The sequence below is a fragment of the Crassostrea angulata genome, chromosome 4, assembly GCF_025612915.1.
Source record: "Crassostrea angulata isolate pt1a10 chromosome 4, ASM2561291v2, whole genome shotgun sequence".
Classification (NCBI taxonomy): domain Eukaryota; kingdom Metazoa; phylum Mollusca; class Bivalvia; order Ostreida; family Ostreidae; genus Magallana; species Magallana angulata.
The window spans coordinates 9,131,886-9,159,829 of record NC_069114.1 but is presented as its reverse complement, the minus strand read 5'-3'; the positions used below and the strand labels follow the sequence as shown (position 1 = coordinate 9,159,829).

Here is a 27,944-nt window from a genome sequence, read left to right as displayed (position 1 = left end):
TAAAGACTATATATTAAGTTATAAACATTTATTTGTAATAAGTTACTTTAAACTGTTTTAAAAGATAAGTTCCACCTATAAAAACAATAGCATGTAATGGTATAAATTAATTAATATATGGCATGTACGTAGGTACTGCATAAAATTAATTTGATGTCTATTAAATTTAATATTATTCATGTAATTTTGACATGTATTTACAGGTTCCAAATTCTTTTCAGATAAATGTTGATCCCCCTAGATAGTACATAAAGGTTCCCTGACAATGGACCCCAGGAACAGTGCCCAGGATGTTGTACGCTGCACCCTGTGTCAGGTCTCTGTGGCCCCCATGCACTGTGAAGTTTGTCATATACATCTGTGTAAAGACTGTGTAGAGAAACATTTATCCGATTCCTCTGTTGTTCATAAAGTGGTGTCACTTAAACAATATCTAACCACTCTGAACTATCCCAAGTGTAGAAAACACCCCACCAAACAATGTGAACTCCACTGTGAACAATGTGACATTCCTATTTGTGCACTATGTATTTCGTCTAAAAAACATTTAGGTCATATACAAGTTGACATTCTTAAAACCTTTGAAAGCAAAACGGAAAAGTTGCAAAAAAATTTGCAAGAATTGGAGAAATTCATTTATCCTAAATACCAAGAGAGTGCATCCATTATCACAGTGCAGAAAGCTGAACTGAGTAAAAACTCCCAGAAATTGACAACAGCAATTGACAAACAAGGAGAAGTCTGGCACAGAGAAATAGACACCATTATCACAAACCTGAAATCTAATGTGGAGGAAATGGAATCCAAACATCTGGTTGTCCTGAATAAACAGGAAAATGAAATCACACACACAATTTCTGAAATCACACAGACCATTGCTGAACTGAAGAAGTTACTGAACTCCAAAGATGTCTGACTTGTCTCTGAGTACAAATCCAGGAACGCTGAATTCAGAAGATTGCCTCCTAAACTCAAAGTGTCCTTACCAAACTTTAAGCCTCAGGAAATCCACACAGATCAGCTGATTGAACAGTTTGGTTCTCTGTCAGCATTATCTTTTACAACCGAGGAACAAGACTACAGCATGCCGCCCCAGGGAGCTGAATCCTCTCCCCCAGACCGGTCACTGATGGATGTACCCCAGGTTATCAGAGCTATAAACACAGGGTATAAATATATATTCAGTGTGACGTGTCTGAATGATACAGAAGTATGGACACGTGGTGATGACAACATGATGAAACTCTTCAACCTCCAAGGAGAACTAGTGGAGTCCATCCAAACCAAGTCAGGGAACAGACCATGGGACATAGCAGTGACAAGGAGTGGGGATCTAGTTTATGCTGATTACAAAGATAGAACTGTGAACAAAGTGAAGAATACACAGATACAGACAGTGATCAGACTACAGGGGTGGAAACCTCGCCGTGTCTGTAGTACCTCCTCTGGTGACCTCCTGGTTGTCGTGGTCAGTGATGATTATAAACAAACAAAAGTTGTGTGTTACTCTGGCTCCACAGAGAAACAAAGTATTCAGTACGACGACAAAGGGCAACCTCTCTATTCATCTGGTTACAATAAATACATCAGTGAGAACAGGAACCTAGATATCTGTGTGTCAGACAATGAAGCCCATGCAGTAGTGGTGGTCAATCAGGCCGGGAAACTCCGGTTTACCTACACTGGTCCTCCCTCTACTACCAAGGAATCATTCTATCCATACGGCATCACAACAGACAGCCAGGGTCGGATCCTGACAGCAGACCGATACAACGACCGTATCCACATCCTGGATCAGGACGGACAGTTCCTCCGCTACATTGACAACTGTCATTTACAGGATCCATGGGGTTTATGTGTGGACACCAGAGACAACCTCTTTGTGACTGAGGAGTACACAGGTAAAGTGAAGAAAATTCAATATTACATGTAAATCAATTAACTGCATGAATTAGATGTGAACAAATGAACCAAGTATACATTACATACTGTGTGTAGTTATAACATGTAAAGACAATGTTTGTATTGCTCCTGAATATACCATCTAGATTAGATGAGAATAGTGTGTGTGTTTATATTACATAGCTATTTATCATTACAGATAAAATATATATAATCTGTGTTATCGGGTCATGTAAGTTTTTCTATTGTATGTAACAAATTGTTGACTGTGTTTATATATAAACATGTAGGTTACCATGTATTTTGTTATGTTGCATGTCATCAAACTATGTGCGTTTTAACACCAAAATTTTAATGCAAACAATTTGTTTCTTTCATATTACATGTAGACTGTCCATTCTTGTATAGTATATTTTAACAAAATGGCTGTGTTTATGTAATTGGTAACATGTGTATCAAATAACTCAATATTCATATTACAATATATAAACAAACTCTCTTCATCATTTGATGCATATTCTTTAACATGTCAACAGTCATTGTATTTAACATGAAACAAGGTAATGGTCTCTATATGTTTAACTTACATGTGGTTATCTGAACAAACTTTTTGTTACATGTATTATAATGACGAAGGTTAATGGACGTGTAACACTCAATTCTTTACCAGCAATGGAACGAGGTCACAAAGGGACTGAGGCCCATTACTTATAAAGAGGAGTGATACAGGTATATTAACCCAAATAGAATTCAAATTGTTCTAGCTAATTATCATAACTTACCTTAAATCTTAAGAATTAGAGTACGGTAGTTGTGTGTGATTTTTTAATAGCCTTGTTTTCTCTGCTGAATGTACAAAGCTTCAGAAAATCCACATCCAAAATATTCAGGTCCTTGTTGGGGTTCTTTTCTTTGAGTGTTTAATTTCCTGATCTGATCAGCTGTTTTCCTGAAAATGTATTTAGACATTGAGTATATGTTGGTTTTTCATACATCATTATGTTATGTATGGATTTTGTGGGTATTAATCAATAAAATTTTAGTCAGAGAAATAATGTGTTGTGAATTAAACAAAATTATATGCATGTATCTATTTATCATTATATATTTATAAATGATTAAATTTTTATTCTACATCAGTGTAGCTGTTCATCCACTGATCCCCCTGGTTGGAGACTAGACCAGGGTAAGGGGATGTTCTTGACAAACTCACCCCCCCCCCCCAAAAAAAAAAAAAAAATCAAAAATCAAACTTCTTAATTGTAAAGTTACCTAAAATAGGCCTTGCACTCTCCATCCGCTTTCCTCCCGGAAAACATCTTTATCACTCGGATCGCCATAGGAATTCTTTCTTGATCCGCGCATATGCCATCGAACTGAAACTAACGTCGTATATATTGATTCAAAGAAACATGAAATATACTATACAGTACATGAAATGTTATTATCTTGTTCAAAAGAAGTTTGCATGATTAAAAAAAAACGTATCTTTGAAGGGCTTACGTGTTTGATATTTTATATAATAAATTTCATCTTTATTAGAAACATTCGGGGTTTTTGTTAGAATGTCAGACACATCGGCCCAACGACCCCTCGGCCCCAGGACACCTCGGCCAAGACGGGTAGGCCCAAATTTTGAGACACCCCGGCTGAAGCAAAATACATCTCGGCTCATGCAGAATTAAAATAAAATTTTAATGATTTTCATGTTTTCATGTTTTATTTTTATTTTATTGAAAATAAATTATATGAGATATATAATTTGTGACTAAAATATTATTTATCAATAAGTTGTAAGTTTTTGTTGTTGTTTTTTTTGTTTTGTTGGTTTTTTTTTTTTACCTTTTTTCCATTTTAATGGTAAAGACCTCGTATGATTCAAGAACTTGTGTCATATATTTAAAAAAAATGAGACGCCTGATCAATAAAACGGATACACATAGTTTGATTAACAGGTTCAGCCACATTAAGGTGTAACCTGATGTCCGAGGGCATGCGCCTATCGATGTAATTCCTATTGCTGTCGACAACAAGTTTTAAAAAAAATTGAGACGCGTGACCATCCAATAAAACAGATATACACATATTGATATTTTAAAAATCATTGTTGATATAAGATACATATATAACCTGATGAACATTTAACAATGGAGTTTTCCAATATAATATGATACATTTCATAAAGATAAAAATATTTCTTAATGAACTTCTATATTTATGTCATGTTGTATATTCATGTACGACATAAATGACTAGATAAAGTAAATGTAAGCCAATAAGACAAATCAAACGTCTTTTCTAACAGTTTATTTGGTACAGGTCCAGATCGTATGGAGGATCGTATAATGGCTCTCCCGCCAGAGTGCCGTCGAGTATCTTTTATATGATAACATATATACATAACACTTATTTACATACAAAATAAACAAATAAATATTCAAGTAAACAAATTCCATAATTATTTGTACTATAAAGTTCTATAATAGATTATGATAAAATCATGGAAACTCACAAAATAATAAATTTCTGCTGTCTTAAATTTCACGTCACAGTCTTATTTAAAAAGTAATATAATGTTAACATAAAGAAAGTGAGCACACAAGATTGTAAGTTTGCAGGAATCCTCGACACGAATCAATTGGATTTAAATGTCTATAACCTCGAAAGGCTATGTACAGGTTTTAACAAAAATATATTATGTTGAGAGTCAATGTAAATGGCTATTCCGGTTATTAAAAAACTCACAAGCTTTAAAAAAATGGCAATGAGAGGTAAACCGATAACTAGTTGGAAATGTTAATGCAAACATATATTGTGTATATCCTTAAAAAGCTAGTAATAAGAAAAGAAAATTCAGCAGATCTAGAAATCAATAACAACAAATTAAAATATACCGGCATATTATAATTCAACATCATGTTATAATAAAAAACATTTAAAACAAAAAAGTTTAATTTTTTTTTAAAGACCACCAGTTGGACTTGAACCCAAAACACTGAATGTTTGTATTCACTAATCCAGGACGAAACCACTGAGCCATGCGAGACTTGTCAATATGCTCTATAAAGTACTGTTTGAAACAACATTGTCATATCAATGGACTTTGTTTCTTATCCTTCAAAAAATAATTTGAAAAAAGTACATAATTAGTCATCTCTTGGTCATCTCTCCAGCTTTTTTTAAAAAGCGACATTTTTAATGTTGAAATATGTTATCTTTACACGTTTCAAATTTGTGGAGAGAAGACCCAGAGACAATAAAATCATTTAAAAACAGTTGTAAATAAGTAGGATTTTGCACGAATTGCATCGTGTTGCTATATTTAGACCCATATTATGATAAAACCCTTTGCATTTCAAATATTCTTCCACTCATTCCACATCCAACAGAAACCAAATAAAGGTTATAATTCGAAAAATATTCAAAATCAATTGATGAAATTTTCACTCTCCTTGTGCGCCCAGATTCCTGCCGAATGTACATCTTAAGCGCCACTTTCTTTTAGTAATGTTCAATTATTGTTCCTTTATCGGCTCCTCTAAATAGATGTACATCCTGGTTTTGTTTACACTGTCCTTAATCCGATTAACAGTCAGGATGTGAAAGTGTAAGACTTTTCCGAGACTTTTCCGAAGTAGTAATACTTCGGAAAAGTCTCGGAAAAGTCTTACCCTTTCACATCCTGATCAGATTCTAGGTCAATGTACACTAACATGCCAAAAGTATGTAAACTTTTCTTTTTTCTCTATATATTTTATTAAAAACAAGACTTATATCTAAAAGGGTTTCTGTTTTTATTTTTTTCAGATTTTGAAGAAATTTTTATAGATTAAAGTAGATTCAATTTGCACATTTTGACATACATTGAAATAGTTTTTTTGACAACTCATATGCAAAATTTCATATTTCAAACACAACACGAAGATATTTTTAAGGGCTCTACTATATATCCTTTGCAATAGTAGAGGGTTTAGAGCTGAAAAATCTTACTTTGGATTGTAAACATCAAATCTCAAGAACTGAAGGTGGGAAAAATATTTAAATATGATGCCAAAAAAGCTAGAGAAATTCTGAATTTATCAATCTAAGTCTTTTCAAAATTTGTCATGGGGTTATTTTTAAATGAGTCTTTGAAAAATGTTGGTTTTCAATGAAATATATAGTGAAAAGAAAAAAATTGACATACTTTTGGCACTTTTGTAATCGTAAGTACATTGTAAAAGGTCAATATATTATATCGTAAATATATTATTAAAAATGATCAATATGTTTATCATTATTAGATTAAAATAATTGTCTCAAACCCTATAGGTTTACATTACACACACACTGCCCCTGTTTATAATTTAAAATGCTAACGAAAGTTTCTTTGGGCCGAGGAGTCTTGTACATGGGCCGAGGTGTCAATAGTTTTGGGCCGACCCGTCTGGGCCAAGGTGTCGTTGGGCCGAGACGTCCGTCTACCTTTTGTTATAAGGCCAATTTAGGTATGAAGACCTATTCTGACTTCTGTGCCCGAGTACATGTATGCACAGGAGTCAGCGTTTTATCAATTTCTTGAAAATAAATGAGAAACAGGCAAAATCCTACACTCGCGCGAAGCTCACCGGTAGGATTTTGCTTGTTTCTCATTTATTTACAACAAATTGATAAAATCGCCGACTCCTGTGATGTATGACAGCAACACACAGAGGATTTTCTTTTTGTAAGTAACATTGTACGCTGTTGAAATTTAAAATAATCTATAATAATATAAAAATATAAGTTAACCCTATGTATAAATTACCCTTTAAAAGAATACCCATCTGCATCCTCCAGACGACAAGTACCTTTACGTAGTTGTAACCCGAACCCGACCTTGAATTGTACACCCCCCCCCCCCATTGTTTTTTTTTAAAGAATTTTCATTTACAAAATTAACTAAAACAAACATTAATATATTAAAGTTGGTGTTGTCATCATATTTAATTTATAGTCAGTTACTAGCTTTTAATATTAATAGAAATATGTATAATTAAATTTAGGATGAAAAAAAAATCCCTGCGGCTTAACGAGGCCGGGTCTAATTTGTTCTGCCCTAGATTTTTTGATGAAACTTTTTACATGAATTTCTACTGATATAATTATTATTTTGAGATTAAAAAATAAGACATTTACCACACCGTTTGTTTAGGGGGTCATCTCAAAGTGTGTTAATCTTTAACATAAGACCCTATGGGATTTTGCTTGAAATGTATCAATTTTGCATATTTTTTTACATTTTTTCAAAACTTCTGCCCTAGGGATTTCTTTTTCTGTTCTACATATTAAAGTTATTGCTAAAAGGCATCTAATGGTCAAATAAAAAAACCCTTTTACCTCCTGGTTTGTTCCAGGGGTCTTATCAAAGTTGATTTTTGTATGCCCAATTTCCCAGATTCGTCAGATAATGGCTATTTTTTATTTGACAAAAGCGGAGAAGGTGATCTAAATAGTATTATTAAAACATTCAGACATATTTAAGTAATAAAAAAATATATAACATCACATATTAAGTCTCAATGATATAAAATACATGGTTACTGTCTGAAATATATGAATTTAGCTATATTTAGGCGGGTTAAGAAAACGTGACAGAAGGCTAGGCTTGCTGAACCCTCTTCACGTTTTCGACCCGAGCCCAAATATAGCTTATACTTCGAGACATTTATGTTTATTCCACTAAATAACATTATTTTTACGCATCAAACGAGATATTTTCAACAATTTTCGCTGAATATCTGCAGTTGAAACTATCACGCCATGGCGTCAACCTAGCAAAAAGATGACGTCACAATGCAAATGAAACGCTGCGCGAAAGCGTGCGTACTCGTTCTGTACTCGGCCTCGTTAATTGCGCTGATCTATAGAGGGGAGGGTGGGTCAGATCATCTGGAACCCCCCCCCCCTCAACTAGGATAATCAAAACCTATAAGATTAACAGTTAAGTTACGGTAAATAGGCGTTGGAACCTCTGGCAAAATCATAAAAATCTTGACATGCAAAAAAAAAAAAAAAAACCAGATTCACAAATCATGAAGATCCTAATCCCTTGGAGAGCGGCGTGTGCGTATACCTATAATTAATACATCATTATCACTATTTTTACATGCTATCAAAAACGTCAGGGGCATGCTCATTGTTAATTCGATTTTTCATATGTAAATGTTTGCTGCGAGAAGGGAATTTATTTTGTTTTGAATTTTAATTTGTCCAATTGATTAAATTATTTGTACAGCTCTAGGGCTTTTGCCTTTCATTGAACTAGCTTTCTTCTTTACAAAATATTCAATGTAAGCTCTGATTTAATTGAAATAATGTAACAAAGATACATGTACAAACAAAAAGGAATATCTACGCCTTTTTACACTGCTGAATAGAAATATGATTTCTTTCGTTTGAGGGACGAATTAGACAGAAATCAATTTCTACTTGGTATAATAATGAATTATCCGGATATATAAGGTTTTCATTCGAATACCTGTTTGTGTCACCAGCAGGCATGTTCACGAAGCTGTCTTAGGACCATGGTGCGTCCTAAGTACATCTTAGGATACGTCTTAGTCTTAAGTCTGTTTCTCGAAGCTCTGTCACGGTGTGAAATTCAATCTTTCGGACTATTTTTAATTATTGTGTAAATTATGTTTTTCGGACTTTGTGTTAATTGTTACAAAAACTTTTCATCTATTTCGACAACTGTTTTATAAACGTTATAAATTCCGCGCAGCATTAATCCCACCTGAGACACAATCAGTGATGGACACCTAATCTTTTAATTGACTTCTGTTTATGTTTATTGACACTTAAGCTTCTTTCATCTTAATAATCCTTTATGTACATGCTGCTAAAATGTCCCGAGTCACTCAATAACTGTTTGATAATTGATTTACTTACATATGTACTTCTTATGTTAATCCTTCATTGTGTTGTTCCATTGTTCATTATATATTATTCGGAATTGTAAAATATAGTCAGTTGGAATCAGACCTTCGGTGCTGATGCATACCAAACTCACGTAAAAGTATATTTCATGTAAAGTCTATATAAAAGTCTGAAAACTAAAACGCGTGTTGGCTTGTTGGAGGTTTTATGAGGCTGGGTCCAACAACAAGAGAATAAGCTCACGGTTGGCCCAGTAATAGTACTGTGCGGGAGAGCGCCCCGTAATATTTGGTGGATAAACCTAAGGGTAACGACACCCGGGACTGCTACATATATTTTGTAGTAGTCAGATCCTGGACCTCTACAACAGTTTAGCGAGTTTCCCTAGATTCAGAGTCTACAGATGAAGAAGACGATTTAAACTAGATTCAACATGGAATATTCTTTCCGACCGCAGTGGAGACAGAAGAAGTTCAGCTTCCCCTCATGTCAGCGTCCCGTGTGCGGAAGGTGCGGAAACGTGCATCCCAACGTTTTATGTTTCGCGTTCAACCAGAAGTGTTACCGATGTCACAGAATTGGACATTATTCCAGAATGTGTTTTACACAGATGAAGAAACCAACAAAATGTGTTGAAAAGGAAGCAGTTTTGGGTCGTAAAAAGACGCGAGACATGAAACGACTGTGCAAATATCTTGAAAACAAACGTACTTTGAGAGAATTGCCGTTTAATTCAATTCGTAACGATCAATTTCATTCTTTGTTTGATACCTCAAGTATTCTACGAACTGAGCTACACAACATTAAGATTCAGCTACGCAAGTCCGATCAACTTACGAAGAGTATGGCTGAAGATCTACAAAGTGCTAAGTCTGAGAATGCAAGACTTCAAAGTGAAAATACGGATTTGAGAATAAAGCTCCAAGAAAACTCGAAACGTTCTGACATTGATATGTATGTGAAGAAAATTCAAAAATTAGAAGCAGAGGCACACGGTGATAAAGTACTCATGGATTTAATGCAGAGGAAACTAAAAGATATAGGGAGTGAACATTCTCAATATGTAATGAAAATTCAAACAGAGGCTGATGATACAATCAAACAGCTGAGGGAACAAAACAACGCCCTGCTGCAGACCATTTGGGTATTGGAATGTGATAACGAACATCTAGAAGCCGTGTTGCATGATAAACAACTTGACCGCCGATTTCAACAACACAGGCAGCAAAGGAGACAACAACGCGGCTACCGTCGATGATAAAAAGTCAAAACACGAGGACGTGTTTTACGCGGACGCGAAGCATGTGTCACGGTGTGAAATTCAATCTTTCGGACTATTTTTAATTATTGTGTAAATTATGTTTTTCGGACATTGTGTTAATTGTTACAAAAACTTTTCATCTATTTCGACAACTGTTTTATAAACGTTATAAATTCCGCGCAGCATTAATCCCACCTGAGACACAATCAGTGATGGACAGCTAATCTTTTAATTGACTTCTGTTTATGTTTATTGACACTTAAGCTTCTTTCATCTTATTAATCCTTTTATGTACATGATGCTAAAATGTCCCGAGTCACTCAATAACTGTTTGATAATTGATTTACTTACATATGTACTTCTTATGTTAATCCTTCATTGTGTTGTTCCATTGTTCATTATATATTATTCGGAATTGTAAAATATAGTCAGTTGGAATCAGACCTTCGGTGCTGATGCATACCAAACTCACGTAAAAGTATATTTCATGTAAAGTCTATATAAAAGTCTGAAAACTAAAACGCGTGTTGGCTTGTTGGAGGTTTTATGAGGCTGGGTCCAACAACAAGAGAATAAGCTCACGGTTGGCTCAGTATTTAGTCCTGTACGGGAGAGAGCGCCCCGTAATAGCTCTCTTAAATTTAGGAACCGCCGTAACTAGCTTTGTCCTAACTTTAAGACATCACCTACCTTGTCCTAAGACCATCCTAAAGCTATAAAATCACGTTTTTAGGGATATTGGGATGTTTGGATGATAAGCCTTTTCTTAAGACCGCTAGAATAAGGCAATATTTTCCACAGTTCCAGCATTTTCGACAAACATCAAATTCCTAATCCGGGAGGGGGGGGGGGGGGCATAGTCAATTATTCTATCATGTATGTTCATTTTAACAAAATGATGTGGAGGGGGACCCCAAACTCTCACCACTTCCCCGTTGCTACATGCCTGCCTTGGAGCTGACAAATTAAGATTATTTTTTTTCGTAAATACTATCCTATCTCTGTGTTTGACGAATGAAAGTTATTCACTTATTTTTTTATCTACATTGTACACTAAATGAGTTACATTCATTGTTTTGTTTATAATAATTTTTGATAACAATTATTTAAATGTCCTTTGCTATAAAAAGTAAATTTACATCGGGTTACATATACCATGCGTGATCACTCCTAATTTTTATCACCTTATTCTGAAAAAAATAATCTTTAAAAAATGTGTATTGTTAAATGAACTGTATTTATAGATTTTCGAGATATATTACAACTTATTTCTTATTTAACATGTTCGTGTATTCTATATATTGCAGATTAAAGGGAAATTGGTTGTGTTTGTACGAGTACATGTGTTTCCTCATGTAACGTTTCAAATTCTATGAAAATTGCATGTTTACGTATTACATATACTTGAATGACAAGATTATACAGTTGTTGACTGGGGTCGAGGGCAACAGTTGATCTGTCGGACCGGCTCGCAAACTGTTGCCCAAGGCCGAAGGCCGCGGGCAACAGTTTGCGAGCCGGTCCGACAGATCAACTGTTGCCCGAGACACAGTCAACAACTGTTTTGTTATATCCCTTCTAATCAATAACACGTTGTCGTGGAATGTGACGTCACCGGTCAACAGTCTTTTTTAACAGTCAATTTTAACAGTTCCAATTTAACAGTTCCAGTCCAACAGTCAAAATGCTGGACTTTTTTTTCGTATAGAGTTATATAGTAACTGTTTTACAGGGGTATAACAATCTCAAATGTTAATTATGAAATGACATACACACGTGTTGTTTACATAATTATCTGCTTGTAAGCCAATTCTGTCTTGATAAATATTTTATTCTTTTTTTTTTTTTAAAGAATAGTTATTTGAATTTTTTGGGGCTTTTAATATTTTTTATTTTAATTTTTTTTTTTTTTGGGGGGGGGGGGGGTCATTTAAAGAAAAACAAACTAAATTGTTATTGGTAACTGATATATATATTAAAATTACTAGTTTTAGGCCTTTTGTGTTAACTACCGAGACGTACACTTTTCTCTGGCAATATGTCTAATAATTTATCCCTACACAAGTCTCTCGAATTCGATCTGAATGAATAATTGTGAAAAATAAAAATGGTTGTAGAAGGTTATGATATCCTAACTTAAGATGTCCCCAAGTAACCGTCGAGCTACATCTTAAGACGTGTCCTAAGTTGATCCTAGGATGTTCCTAACTTTTTTCCTAAGTCATATCTTAGGAACACACTTAGGTCATATCTTAGGAAAGTTTCGTGAACATGCCTGCTGGTTCTTAAGAACCGGTTTATTAGCAAGGCTATATAAAGAATTGCTCAGGTGTTAATTAAATACCAGTTTAGGACGACACGTACAGCGGAAAGTTTAAATTTTCAGAATGTTTTATTAAAATAGATAAATCATGTGATCCAACTTTATGCCATAATTATGTGTGTGTACATTTAATATGCCAAATATTAAATAGCCGCAGCGTGTCGTTGCTAATTCCACACAATGTGTTGTTATTTACTATACATGTAGTATCATAGTATTCAGCTTTCATTTGGAAAATAATGAATGGATTTAAAGGAGAAAGTTGTATAACATTATTTTAGTAACGGTTGCATGAAATTTCATTTATACCACGCCAAGAGGCTTAACTCTTATCTTCAAAATAGCTATGTACAGCAATTAATCAACTGAGAACTTTTTTTCTGTAAATACATATTTGATTTCTTAAAGCCATATATGTACAGAAAAATTCAAAGTAATACTACTACAGGCCCTCTAAAATTACTTTAACCAATTGTCAGGGGATCCCTGGAAAAATAAATTGGTTCAGTGTAAATAATTCAAAATAATAAAATTGAAATTCGTTATTATATAACTATTATCATTCTAAACCAAATTATGCTTAGCTTATTTATGAAACATTAAAATATGACTTATAATCAATGTACGGTGCAAAATTCTGTTTTATAGTTATAGATTAGTAATCACGAAATGTTAAAAGTAATCAAAAAGTTTTTCTAAAAAAAAAAGCATCATACCGAAATTTTTTTTATTTGTGAAATGAAAATTAATGTTTGTCCATGCATTCTGTTTATGACCTATGTCTTATGCCTGGCGAATATACACAAAATATGACTGATTTGATACACGTTTTCATATTAAGCAAGATATATGTAGAATGAAATTCATGTTATAAACATGCTATAAACTCTAGTAGAGAGAGAGAGAGAGAGAGAGAGAGAGAGAGAGAGAGAGAGAGAGAGAGAGAGAGAGAGAGAGGGGGGGGAGAGAGAGAGAGAGAGTGAGAGAGAGATTTAATTCCTTTTCCGCGTGAAGGGGTCATGAGGGAGATTTTTATTTATCAGATTTTAGTCCATTGGTAATATTGTGTCTCTTTTTTCCAATAAAAAAGCCGTTTTCTAGAGAAAAAAAGGTGGAAGGTATTCAGACTGCGTACATATCCCGTCTCTTATGCTACTAAAATGCAAAGAAGGAGAGTAAAAGACTGTCATATTATAATAAAATCTTTTTTATTGTTTTTAATTCAGGAAATACTAGTATGTGTTCACATGTAGCAGTGGTATCATCGTTGAATAAAACTGCACGTGTTTATAGAATGTCTTATTAATTTGGGTAAAAATTTACTTGTTACACTTTTATAAATTAATCTGAAAGATTGTGCATTAAGCGAATTAGCGTTAATCATTTAAAAAGTAAAGTTCGAACTTTCTTGAATTATGCAAAGTAACCTCGAGTAAAAAAAAAAATTCAAAATTTAAAAGCCGAGAGTTGTTTCCTTTCTCAGGACATGGCCGATCCACTTCCATCGTTTTTCTTTTATCTGGCCAGATATGGCAGCTGTTTGAGTTCTCTTGCACAGTTCTTCGTTGCTGATCTTGTTTGGCCAGAGTATCTTGAGGATCCTACGGAGGCATCTTGTTTGGAAGGTGTCTAGTTCGTGAGTGATGGTATTTGTCACATTCCAGGACTCAGAACCGTATAGGAGGACTCCAGTTATGTTTGTTTGGAAGGTCCTGATGTTTGATGTCTTCCAAATGTTTCGTAGGTTTGCAAAAACTGAACAGGTTTTTGTTATCCTGTATAAGACGTCCATAACAGAGTCTCCAATAGCTGTGATCTTACTACCAAGGCATACGAAATCAATGACTTCTTCAATTGTGTGGTTGTTTGCTTGGGTACCACTATCTTTTATTGAAATAGTCTTCATTTATTTTGTTTTGTTAACATTTATATCAAGTCCAAGCTGCTGCTGTATTTGACAAGGTTATCAGTTCTACTTCGAACATCGATGTTCGAAGTAGAACTGATGACCTTGTCAAATACAGCTGTGCTAGTAAAGCAATGTTATCTGCAAAGTCAAGATCTTTGAGTGGTTGTTGAAATGTCCAGGATATACCTCTACCAGCTTGACTGGTGGTGGTTCTGTACTGCGATCACCTTGATAGCGAGGTCCTTGTAGATCATTTGTATGATGGAAAGAGAGTAAACGTGAGTGAATCATCCGTATTGTCAAGCTGTACGCTACATACTGTATACAGGGAAATATTCGCACCGTTTTATTTTCGCCTCTTTCGCCCTCATTAACAGAGGGCAAATTTAAAACTGGGCAAATTCTAAATTCCAAAAATATCTTTGTTAACACAACTGCATCTGGGCGAATTCAAGACGAAGTGAAACCGTTTGTAATTGTAAAAGGGCGAAAATAACACGGGGCGAAATTAACCCTGTATACAGTACTAGTAGCTAATTTTAAAATTATTTTTGTGATATTTCCCCCAACAATTATATTTTAAAAAGGAATGAAAACAACCTGGTTTTCTCTTCTACTTAATAAATGGGGGAAAATAGATGCTTATAAGTTTTCACTTACATCTACATGTACTTTATATATTGTGGTTAAATGGTGCTTAGGATTAATTAATGGGTACAAAATGTACATGTATATAACTGTTTTTTGTAAAATAAATGCGCAAGCAACAGTAACTCTAACTGTAGAAAAGAATTAACATAAAAATAAAACTATTTATGTGAGAAAAGAACCTAATCCTAAACAGGACTTGAACAAAATCCAGGATTATTTTCTGCGATATTCTAATTAAGGTCTTCCGTTTCCAACGGAAGACCTTATAGTTTTCGTACTGTTTCTTATTAAGGTCTTCCGTTTCCAACGGAAGACCTTCTTGTTATTGCTTTGTTTCTTTTTCACTATTATTAAGGTCTTCCGTTTTCAACGGAAGACCTTATTGTTATTGCTTTGATTCTTTTCCTCTATTATTATTATTATTCTTTTTTTTTCTCCCACGTTTTCTCACAAGTGCTTCAGCCGATTTTGATAAAACTCTCAGATCTTAATTATGACAAAATTTGTAAGAAAATTACACGAGATTTTTTTGGTCGTCACTTCCGGTACCGAGTAACTTAAGATTTTATGTTTTTGCTTGTTCACAATTTTTCTAAAAAAGTATTCAAGATAGGACTGTCAAATTTTCAGAGAAGGAAGAGAGTGAACGGCCGCAGTGCCCTTCGCATATCCGAACGTCTGTCGTCACTTCCGGTCGTCACCGGAAGGAAATGAAAAACCTTAATTTTTCAATTTTTTGGATTTGATTATTTTTTATTTTTTCATTCGATAGAGACGCCTAAAACACTTCAGAATATGAAATTTGTTTTAAAATCGATCAAAGCATTCCTGAGATTTTGAGCTCAAAAGTTCTGAAGCGAGAGTCCGCGTAGCTCAGTCGTTAGAGTGTTGGACTTGTGCCCAGGCGACCCGGGTTCCGTCCTCGAGTGCCGATTATTTTTCTTTCCTAATTTTTTTTTCTTTAACGATTTTACCTTTAAAATGGTGGTTTTTATTGTTTTCCGTTTTATTTTTATCATAAATAAAAATAATAACAGCTTTTTAGTACAAATATAGTTCTCGTTTCTGTCAGCAGTTTGCTTAATTCAGACGCTCGTCGCATCGCCGGCATCAAAGACATGCCGCCAAAGTGCCCCTGCAGTACGACCGCATTAGAGTTCACTGAGTCGCTTTGCCGGCATCAAAGAAATGCCGTCATCTCCATGATTGTATGCACACAACATTTAGCAATGCACCAACGATATTCTACATGGCTTTAAAAGGAGGACATATTAGTATTTATTCACATAATTATATAGATACACGCATGCATGTATACATGCGTTTATTGACATGTGTTGCTTATATAAATTTGATTTCATGAACACTATAAAACACTATGAAATATCTCTCTCTCTTTCTCTCTCTCTCTCTCTCTCTCTCTCTCTCTCTCTCTCTCTCTCTCTCTCTCTCTCTGACAACCGGGTGACTGCGATACGGTGTGAAAACTGACCACTCTTGTATCTGTGTTTGGGCCTATGTATTAACAGATGTAAACACCGATCGTTGAAATACACTGTTAAAACAAAGAGTCTGATTATTCACTTTTGATTTATAAAAATCATAACGGCAGGGTGGATTGGGATTATAATCATTTACAATCAGTCTTATAAAGTTTATATTTATTTACAAAAGTCTACATGTACATGTTCGCCCAAAAGCGGGATAAGTGATGAAGCAGCGGGGTCAATAATTCATAAATTTCCTGTTATTAACTGATTGCTTATAACACTGAGTGTTTAGACTTAACACTGGGGTATCATCACACAGTGTTAGTCGGCAAAGATAAACTTGAGACAAAAAGAAAAATAATCGATGTATCAAAGAAGCAGATAAAAAAAATTTACAATTTCTTTACCATATCGATTTTTGATAAACTCATCTCTCTCTCTCTCTCTCTCTCTCTCTCTCTCTCTCTCTCTCTCATTATAGCTAGATAAACAATGAATGTGCATATCCGTATAAATTAGCCTAGCGAAAATTTTTATCTGGGTATAATATATGTATTAATTTTTTAAATCGGAATTTGAATTAATTATTCTCCCCTGGAAATAAACCCGGTTTCAAAATCGCCCCCACTTGGTTTCAGACTTTTGACGAGTCATCGGACAATATGCTTTGCCCTGCGTATAATCTCTCTCGGATGGGGATCCGATTACTATTGATGAAATAGAATGACTATTATTGATGAAATAAAATGTTTTTCTATTAACTTATAAAGCGAGTTAAAAATGCTGAGGTGGATTGGAAAAACGCTTCTTATAACAACAGTTTCAATCCAGTGTTTTCTCAGACGTCCGCGTCAATTTGTTCCCGCCCATTTCAAATGTTTTGACTGTAACAGGTGACGTGCGTTAGCTGTATATTTCCAATCTCTGTGGTCTTTGTTTTGTATCCCTGCTGGTGAGGAAGATGTATTCTTATATGCTTATGACTGCCAGTTTACAAAATTACTTATTCATTATATGAAATTCATGCACTTCTTTAAAAATCAGGTTCAGCATGTAAAATTAAGATTTTTTATCTTCTAGATATAGGAAAAATGTCTTAAAAAACATATCATTATTTTGTGATCCTAACATTAAAAAAACGATATAAATTAGTTAATTAGAAAACATTAAATAAATTTAACGACCTGATGCATTCTTTTCCATGTTCCTAATGTTAATGCTATACATCTATTAGAAAAGTGAATATTAATGCAAAAATTCATACTAAAGATTTTGAGAAAGATTTTAATTTTCAAATCAATAGTACAGTGGCGTACAGTGGCGTTCAGTGCTGGTCAGTTCTCTGTACAGTGCCATACAATGAGGGTACAGTGCTTCAGTAGGACTGTATAGTGGAGTACAGTGGTAGTCACTGAAAGGTACAGTTAATGTACAGTAAACGTCAGGCAATGTAAGTCAATTTTTGGGAATATTATTGGATTTTAAATTCAGTAATCTTATTTACTGCCTTCTTCTCTCGCTCTCTGTATCGACATTTCAGTGATGATTGTTATTCTTCAGCTGCAGTGCACTTCGCAAATCCGAACGTCTCCGGTCGGCACCGGAAGTAAGCAGAAACATTTATTTTTCATTATTTCTTGTTTTTAAATATTTTTTTCTGCCATATTACAATGCAAACGCTTTAATCAATGCAGAATATGTATTTTTGTTCAAAAATCGATCCATATTAGAATAGTAAACTTTTGTCCAAGCGGCATGGGTTCAATCCCGGAGTGCCGACTCTTATTTCTTCCTTAATTGTGCTTCGATTCAAAATGTTGTCTCTGAAATAATGGACTTTAATTATTTTTGTTTGAATTTTATCAAAAATCACAGTAACATGGCCTTTTCCTAATATGAAGATATGTCTGTTGAAATCCTTGGAGAGGCTTACTGGAATTTTAGAAAGTGTTTAGAAATAAATAAAAAATGTCCCGATAGCCTTTTTAAGGTGTTTTCAAACGGAAGATCCTTTCAAACAACGCATATACATTTTTCTAACATATGTATTTTATTTAGAAATTGTGTAATATGTGATATTTAGAATTTAATTTTCTACGTTTAATATAGAAGTCACCGACCGACCCCCCCCCCCCTCCCAATTCATAAAATCATTTAGGTTTTCTGGCCCGATTTTACTTGATCTTTGATCTTGGGTCTTTAATTTCAACTAATTACCATTCTAGATTATTGTACTAATTACCAGACCAATTCGTTCATTAATAACAGAGTTATGAAGTTTTTGGCATTTGAGTTTCAATTGTCGTGTTTGACATGTATTATAAAAAAAAAATTCCCAAGCCCTTCACTCAATCCTAATGAAAATCCGTGAAAATGAACCTCCGACCCCATTCTTATTGTTCGTGAAATATGCAGCGGATTGCACAATTAAGACGAAATTCCTGAGATTAAACGGCGCTTATTGCCTATACGTTGAAATTAAATTTACACAGTACACCCAACGACCCCCCCCCCTTCCTATTCACAAAATCATTTAGTTTTTCTGGCCTGATTTTACTGGATCTTTCATCTTGAACCTTTATTTTCAACCTAATTCAAGTCTAGATTTATGTACTAATGACCATGCAGACCTATTCGTTCATTTTTAAGAGAGATATGAATTCTTGGGCATTCGAGTTTCGATTGGCGTGCTTGACATGTACTGTAGAAAAAAAATTCTTACTCCCGAGCCCCTTACTCAATCCTAATGAAATTTTGTGTAAATGTACCTCGGACCCCATTCTTATTGTTTGCCAAATATGCAGCGGATTGAACAATTAAGGAGAAATTCCTGAGATCAAACGGCGAGTATAGACTGTACGGGGACTTAAAATTTACACAGTACAAGGGATGTAAGCAGCCGCGTTATACTTCTGTTGCATGTATATTTCTTGTTTTCCGTTTAATCTGTATCGACGAAAGCGTGTGAACTACTAATGTATGTTAGAACGGGAAATTACTGTCATCAAATTTTTACCGAATAAATTTACGTGTTACTGATTTCGTTATTTCTACATTTAAAAAGATTTTATCAATCCTGCTGAAATAAAACAGTCAAACATAATAGTAAACGACACGAAAAAATATTCTCAACACTGAAATACATGGGTAAAATGCATCAGTCATTGTTTTAGGACTTCCCCTAATTGTTGTTAACCGAATCCGAAATCCACACCTCAAAATTCTATTTTCGATTTATTTAAGACGAAAATCAAGTTCGGGTCTTTTCACCCCCCTCCAGACACAAACACGCATCAATATTTCAAATGACCTCGCACTGTTACCAAACCTGAATAGTTAGACATCTTACACGTTGTTTTTTATCTCATACAAAAACTCAGCTCCTCTCCCGGGCGGAAACGCCCCAAATTTAAAGACAAATTCGGGAATAATTTCGCGTCAACCATGTTTTGAGACACCTGCAAAGGCTGTGTGTTCTAATCTCGCTGGAGCCAAGATTTCTTCTTTCTCTCTATTTCTTCTCTCCTTTTTATTTAATTTTCTAGCTAAAATATTCAACATAAAAGGGTTGCTGGATTGTAGTACAAGTTGAAAAACACTCTTCAATTAAGATTTAGACGAAAACAGTCATTTATTATTAGGGTCTTCAGCGGACGACCCTTCTATTCTTATTGTTATTAGGGTCTTCCGTTTACAAAGGAAGACCCTCTTTTTTTCTAAGGTTTCTTTTTATTACAGGTTATTAGACCTGTTCTAAGGTCAAAAGACCTCTTATTTAATATGAAATAAAATGTGGCTGGTCCTTAAAACTAGGGATCCAATGGGGTGTATAATCCTTCATCCATCGCTCTTTTAGATCACATGTGCGTTTCCTGATAAGTTTTGTTGATGAAGATAAAAGACAAGGTCATTTCTTCTTCTAAAAATCGGACGGAAGACCTCCTCGTTGCTCGCAACGAGATCGTGTCTAGTTTTTATTCTTTTTTTTTTTTCTGTCACGTTTTCTCAAAAATGCTTCAGCCAATTTTCATGAAATTTTCAGATCTTATTCATGACAAAATTTGTAAGAAAAGTACACGGACTTTTTTTGGTCGTCACTTCCGGTACCAAGTTATTAAAGATTTTACGTTTTTGCTTGTTCACGATTTTTCTCAAAAAGTATTTACGATAGAACCTTCAAATTTTCAGAGAAGGTAGAGGGTGAACGGTCGCAGTGCCCTTCGCATATCCGAACGTCCGCCGTCACTTCCGGTCGTCACCGGAAGGAAATGAAAAACCTTAATTTTTCAAATTTTTAGATTTGAATTTTATTTATGTTTTTATTCGATAGAGACGCTTAAAACACTTCAGAATATGAAATTCGTGTTAAAATCGATCCAGGCATTCCCGAAATTTTGAGTTCAAAAGTTCTGAAGCGAGAGTCCGCGTAGCTCAGTCGTTAGAGTGTTGGACTTGTGCCCAGGCGACCCGGGTTCCATCCCCGAGTGCCGATTATTTTTTCTTCCCTAATTTTGTTTTGTTTAACGATTTTACCTTTAAAATGATAGTTTTTATTGTTTTCCGTTTTATTTTTATCATAAATAAAAATAATACCAGCTTTTTTAGTACAAATATAGAGCTCGTTTTTGTCAGCAGTTCGCATCGCCGCCATCAAAGACATGCCGCCGAAGCGCCCCTGCAGTACGACCGCATTAAAGTTCACTGGGTCGCTTTGCCGGCATCAAAGAAATGCCGCCATCTCAATGCTGTATGCACACAACATTTAGCAATGCACCAACGTTATTCTACATGGCTTTAAAAGGAGGACTTATTAGTATTTGTTCACATATATAGATACACGCTTGCATGTATGCATGCGTTTATTGACATACGTTGCTGATATACTGATTCCCTAAACACTCCAAAAAACTAGAAAATCTCTCTCTCTCTCTCTCTCTCTCTCTCCTCTCTCTCTCTCTCTCTCTCTCTCTCTCTCTCTCAAGTACATAAGAACTAAGTACAGGTAACATGCAGTAAATTGGATAGAGGCTAAATGTACATTGGCGTCCAAAAAGTTTACCTGTATTTATTTCAGGTTACGGGATAATGTCTATGGATTCAAATAATTTGAAATTCATTGTTAAATGATTGTCTTCTTACTGATTGGAAGTCAACGCTAAAAAGTCATTTTTATTAAAGATGGTGTACTTTTTCCTTTTTTTTGTGCATGTCTATATACTGATACAAATCTGTTGCCTGTCGGGATTAAGAAAAGCCTCCGAAGTTTATACACGTAACTATACAAACGAACGGGTGACTGCGACAAGGTTTAAAAACTGACCACCCGTTTATGAGTGTTTGAGCCTAAGAATAAATAGATGTAAGAAAATCAATAGTTACATCTTTCAAACAACGCTTATATATTGTTCTAACATATGTATTTTATTTAGAAATTGTGTAATATGTGATATTTAGAATTTAATATTCTACGTTTAATATAGCTGTCAACGACCGACCTCCCCTCCCAATTCATGAAATCATTTAGTTTTTCTGGCCCGATTTTACTTGATCTTTGATCTTGTGCCTTTAATTTTCACTAATTACCATTCTAGATTACTGTACTAATTACCAGACCAATTCGTTCATTAATAACAGAGTTATGAAGTTTTTGGTATTTGAGTTTCAATTGTCGTGTTTGACATGTACTATAAAAAAAAGTCTAACTCCCAAGCCCTTCACTCAATCCTAATGAAAATTTGTGAAAATGAACCTCGGACCCCATTCTTATTGTCTGTGAAATATGCAGCGGATTGAACAATTAAGACAAAATTCCTGAAATTAAACGGCGCTTATTGCCTATACGGTGTGTTCCCGTTTTGCACACATTTGATAATTAGGTATAGAACAATAGGTGTGAATTGTGTTGTGATTGCAATTATAGTCTGCTTTCGGTCAAAGATTTTACCTGGTTTTTTACCTGTGTTTTATCGGCACCTTAACGATAAAACAAGAAGAATATAGACATTTTGTTGTGTTTTAGGTCTAATAACTATCACCATTTTTTTTCGTTTGATTAATGATATATTTAAAAAGTCTTCAATTTCCACACACTGATTAAAAAAAAAATAATGATTAGTGGATTTGACTTTCAAATTTTTGTCCATTTACCTTAAATATAAACAGAATGACAAAAATAATAATTCAATATTGATGCGATATAACTCAAACTGAAAAAGATTGAAAATGCATGAATTAGGTCTACATTTAATAGGTTTTGTGAAATAATCTTTACAGTTTTTGAAGCATATAAAATTGCCGATTTATCGTCATACAGTTTGTCTATTTCTTCGATTATTCAAGCCACAAAATTAAAAAAAAATGTTAAGCAGTGTTTTCACTAGACACATCTCCATTTATGTCAGCAAAAGCGATAATGAAATATTAACATATGCTATTTTCTCTTCAAACTTTTAGCGTGTACATGTTCTTCCTATATAGGCAGTAAGTTAAACAAAGGCGCTACATATTCAACATTTTTGCAATAATCTTTCTTATTTAAAAAAATAATGAAATTGTTCATGACCAATTTAATGTTTGAAATCAAATTCATGAATATGGATGGTGATTATTATGTAAATGTGCCTTTATGAAATTTATATTGTAAGATAAAATAAATGCAAATATAAATTGCGAGTAAATATGTTTTACTTATTTTATTGTCAATTACCCTCGCGGGAATTGTGATATAGACTATAGCAATTAAGCAATTATCTCACCTGGTCAAATTCCCGTTTCGCACACATTTTTTTATACCAAATTTTCAAATGTGTGCAAAACGGGAACAAACCGCCTATACCTGGAAATTAAATTTAAACAGTACACGCACCGACCCCCCCCCTCCCCCCGCCCCTTCCTATTCACAAAATCATTTAGTTTTCCTGGCCTGATTTTACTGGATCTGTCATCTTGAACCTTTATTTTCAACCTAGTTCAAGTCTAGATCACTGTACTAATGACCAGACCTATTCGTTCATTTTTAAGAGAGATATGAATTTTTGGGAATTCGAGTTTCGATTGGCGTGCTTGACATGTACTGTAGAAAAAAAATCTAACTCCCGAGCCCCTTACTCGATCCTAATGAAATTTTGTGTAAATGTACCTCGGACCCCATTCTTATTGTCTGCCAAATATGCAGCGGATTGAACAATTAAGAAGAAATTCCTGAGATCAAACCGCGAGTATAGCCTGTACGGGGACTTAAAATTTACACAGTACAAGGGATGTAAGCAGCCGCGTGATATTTCTGTTGCATGTATATTTCTTGTTTTCCGTTTAGTCTGTATCTACGATAGCGTGTGAACTACTTATGAATGTTACAACTGTGGAAATTACTGTCATCAAATTTTTACCGAATAAATTAACGTGTTACTGATTTCGTTATTTCTACATTTAATAAGATTTTATCAATCCTGCTGAAATAAAACAGTCAAACATAATAGTAAACGACACGAAAAAACATTCTCAACACTGAAATACATGGGTAAAATGCATCAGTCATTGTTTTAGGACTTCCCCTAATTGTTGTTAACCGAATCTGAGATCCACACCTCAAAATTCTATTTTCGATTTATTTAAGACGAAAATCAAGCTCGGGTCTTTTCACCCCCCACCCCCCTCCAGACACAAACACGCATCAATATTTTAAATGACCTCACACTGTTACCAAACCTGAATAGTCAGACATCTTACACGTTGTTTTTCATCTCATACAAAAACTCAGCTCCTCTCCTGGGCGGAAACTTCCAAAATTCAAAGACAAATTCGGGAATTATTTCGCGTCAGCCATGTTTTGAGACACCTGCAAAGGCTGTGTGTTCTAATCTCGCCGGAGCCAAGATTTGTTCTTTCTCTCCTTTTTATCTAATTTTCTAAATAAAATATTTAACATAAAAGGGTGTTGGACTATAGTACAAGTTGAAAAACACTCTTTAATTAAGATTTAGACAAAAACAGTCTTTTATAATTAGGGTCTTCCGTATTCAGCGGACGGAAGACCTCCTCGTTGCTCGCAACGAGATCGTGTCTAGTTATTATTATTATTTTTTTTTTCTGTCACGTTTTCTCAAAAATGCTTCAGCCGATTTTCATGAAACTTTTAGATCTTATTCATGACAAAATTTGTAAGAAAATTACACGAGATCTTTTCAGTCGTCACTTCCGGTACCGAGATATTAAAGATTTTATGTTTTTGCTTGTTCACGATTTTTCTCAAAAAGTATTCAAGATAGGACTTTCAAATTTTCCGAGAAGGAAGAGAGTGAACGGCCGCAGTGCCCTTTGCATATCCGAACGTCGGCCGTCACTTCCGGTCGTCACCGGAAGGAAATGAAAAACCTTAATTTTTTTATTTTTTGGATTTGAATTTTTTTTAGTTTTTCATTGGATAGAGACGCTCTCAAAACTTCAGAATATGAAATTCGTTTTAAAATCAATCCACGCATTCTTGAGATTTTGGACTCCAAAGTTCTGAAGCGAGGGTCCGCGTAGCTCAGTCGTTAGAGTGGTGGACTTGTGCCCAGGCGACCCGGGTTCAGTCCCTGAGTGCCGAATCTTTTTTCTCTCTCATTTTTGTTTTGATTAATGGGTTTATCTTTAAAATGATGGATTTGAATGTTTTCCGTTTTATTTTTGTCATAAATAAAAAAAGATACCGGCTTTTTTTAGTACAAATATAGAGCTCTTTTCTGTCAGCAGCTCTCTAAATTACGACGCTCGTCGCATCGCCGACATCAAAGACATGCCGCCGAAGTGCCCCTGTAGTTCGACCGCATTAGAGTTCGCTGGGTCGCTTTGTCGGCATCAAAGAAATGCCCCCATCTCAATGATTGTATGCACACAACATTTAGCAATGCACCCACGTTATTCTACTCGGCTTAAAAAGGAGGACTGCTTAGTATTTAATCCCATATATAGATACACACATGCATGTATACATGCGTTTATTGACAAAGGTTGCTTATATATTGATTTCCTGAACATTATAAAACGCTATGTAATCTCTCTCTCTCTCTCTCTCTCTCTCTCTCTCTCTCTCTCTCTCTCTCTCTCAAGTACAAATGTTTTAGCATTTGAATAAGAACTAGTACAGGTAACGTGGAGTAAATTGGATAGAAGCTAAATGTACATTGGCGTCCAAAAATGATATATATTTTATATCAAGTTACGGGATAATGTCTATGGATTCAAATAATTTGAAATTCATTGTTAAATAATTGTCTTCTTACTGATTGGAAGTCAACGCTAAAAAGTCATTTTTATTAAAGATGGTGTACTTTTTCCTTTTTTTGTGCATGTCTATATACTGATACAAATCTGTTGCCTGTCGGGATTAAGAAAAGCCTCCAAAGTTTATACACGTAACTATACAAACGAACGGGTGACTGCGACAAGGTTTAAAAACTGACCACCCGTTTATGAGTGTTTGAGCCTAAGAATAAATAGATGTAAAAAAATCAATAGTTACATCTTTCAAACAACGCTTATATATTGTTCTAACATAATTATGTATTTTATTTAGAAATTGTGTAATATGTGATATTTAGAATTTGATATTCTACATTTAATAAAGCAGTCAACGACCGACCCCCCCCCTTCCAATTCATAAAATCATTTAGTTTTTCTGGCCCGATTTTACTTGATCTTTGATCTTGGGCCTTTAATTTTAACTAATTACCATTCTAGATAACTGTACTAATTACCAGACCAATTCGTTCATTAATAACAGAGTTATGAAGTTTTTGGCATTTGAGTTTCAATTGTCGTGTTTGACATGTACTATAAAAAAAATTCTAACTTCCAAGCCCTTCACTCAATCCTAATGAAAATTTGTGAAAATGAACCTCGGACCCCATTCTTATTGTCTGTGAAATATGCAGCGGATTGAACAATTAAGACAAAATTCCTGAAATTAAACGGTGCTTATTGCCTATACCTGGAAATTAAATTTACACAGTACACGCACCGACCCCCCCTCTTCCTATTCACAAAATCATTTTGTTTTCCTGGCCTGATTTTACTGGATCTGTCATCTTGAACCTTCATTTTCAACCTAGTTCAAGTCTAGATTACTGTACTAATGACCAGACCTATTCGTTCATTTTTAAGAGAGATATGAATTTTTGGGCATTCGAGTTTCGATTGGCGTGCTTGACATGTCTGTAAAAAAAAATCAAACTCCTGAGCCCCTTACTCAATCCTAATGACATTTTGTGTAAATGTACCTCGGACCCCATTCTTATTGTCTGTGAAATATGCAGCGGATTGAACAATTAAGAAGAAATTCCTGAGATCAAACGGCGAGTATAGCCTGTACGGGGACTTAAAATTTACACAGTACAAGGGATGTAAGCAGCCGCGTGATATTTCTGTTGCATGCATATTTCTTGTTTTCCATTTAGTCTGTATCTACGATAGCGTGTGAACTACTTATGAATGTTAGAACTGTGGAAATTACTGTCATTTTTACCGAATAAATTTACGTGTTACGGATTTCGTTATTTCTACATTTATTAAGATTTTATCAATCCTGCTGAAATAAAACAGTCAAACATAATAGTAAACGACACGAAAAAACATTCTCAACACTGAAATACATGGGTAAAATGCATCAGTCATTGTTTTAGGACTTCCCTTAATTGTTGTTAACCGAATCCGAGATCCACACCTCAAAATTCTATTTTCGATTTATTTAAGACGAAAATCAAGCTCGGGTCTTTTCACCCCCCCCCCCCCTCCAGACACAAACACGCATCAATATTTCAAATGACCTCGCACTGTTACCAAACCTGAATAGTCAGTCATCTTACACGTTGTTTTTCATCTCATACAAAAACTCAGCTCCTCTCCCGGGCGGAAACTCCCAAAATTCAAAGACAAATTCGGGAATTATTTCGCGTCAGCCATGTTTTGAGACACCTGCAAAGGCTGTGTGTTCTTATCTCACCGGAGCCAAGATTTGTTCTTTCTCTCTATTTTTTTCTCTCCTTTTTGTCTAATTTTCTAACTAAAATATTCAACATAAAAGAGTGTTTGACTGTAGTACAGGCTGAAAACCACTCTTTAATTAAGATTAAGACAAAAACAGTGTTTTATTATTAGGGTCTTCCGTCTTCAGCGGACGGAAGACCTCCTCGTTGCCCGCAACGAGATCGTGTCTAGTTATTATTATTATTTTTTTTTCCAAATTTTGTGCACGCGATTTCTCAAAAACTATTCAGCCGATTTCAGTCATTTTTTCAGAGATGATGAGTCATGATCTGAATTTTATATGTTTTTGAAATTTTTGTTGTCGTCACTTCCGGTACCGATTTATCGGCCATTTTGTAGTTTTTTACGACCTATTTTGTGCAGAGCTGATCTCAGAAACTATCAGAGATATGACTATGAAATTTTCAGGATAGGTAGTCTATAGTCTGAAGTTGTGCACTATTATTTTGTTTTACGCCAGTGGCGCCATTTCTTTGAGCTCGC

At 34.7% G+C, this 27,944-nt stretch overlaps 2 pseudogenes; one reads left to right on the top strand and one right to left on the bottom strand.

Annotated features, from left to right (window-relative positions):
• The window catches only part of LOC128182348 (RRP12-like protein), an 89,653-nt pseudogene that overhangs the window by 44,633 nt on the left and 17,076 nt on the right, over nucleotides 1–27,944 (bottom strand).
• Nucleotides 228–2,639, top strand: LOC128182332 (uncharacterized; annotated as a pseudogene).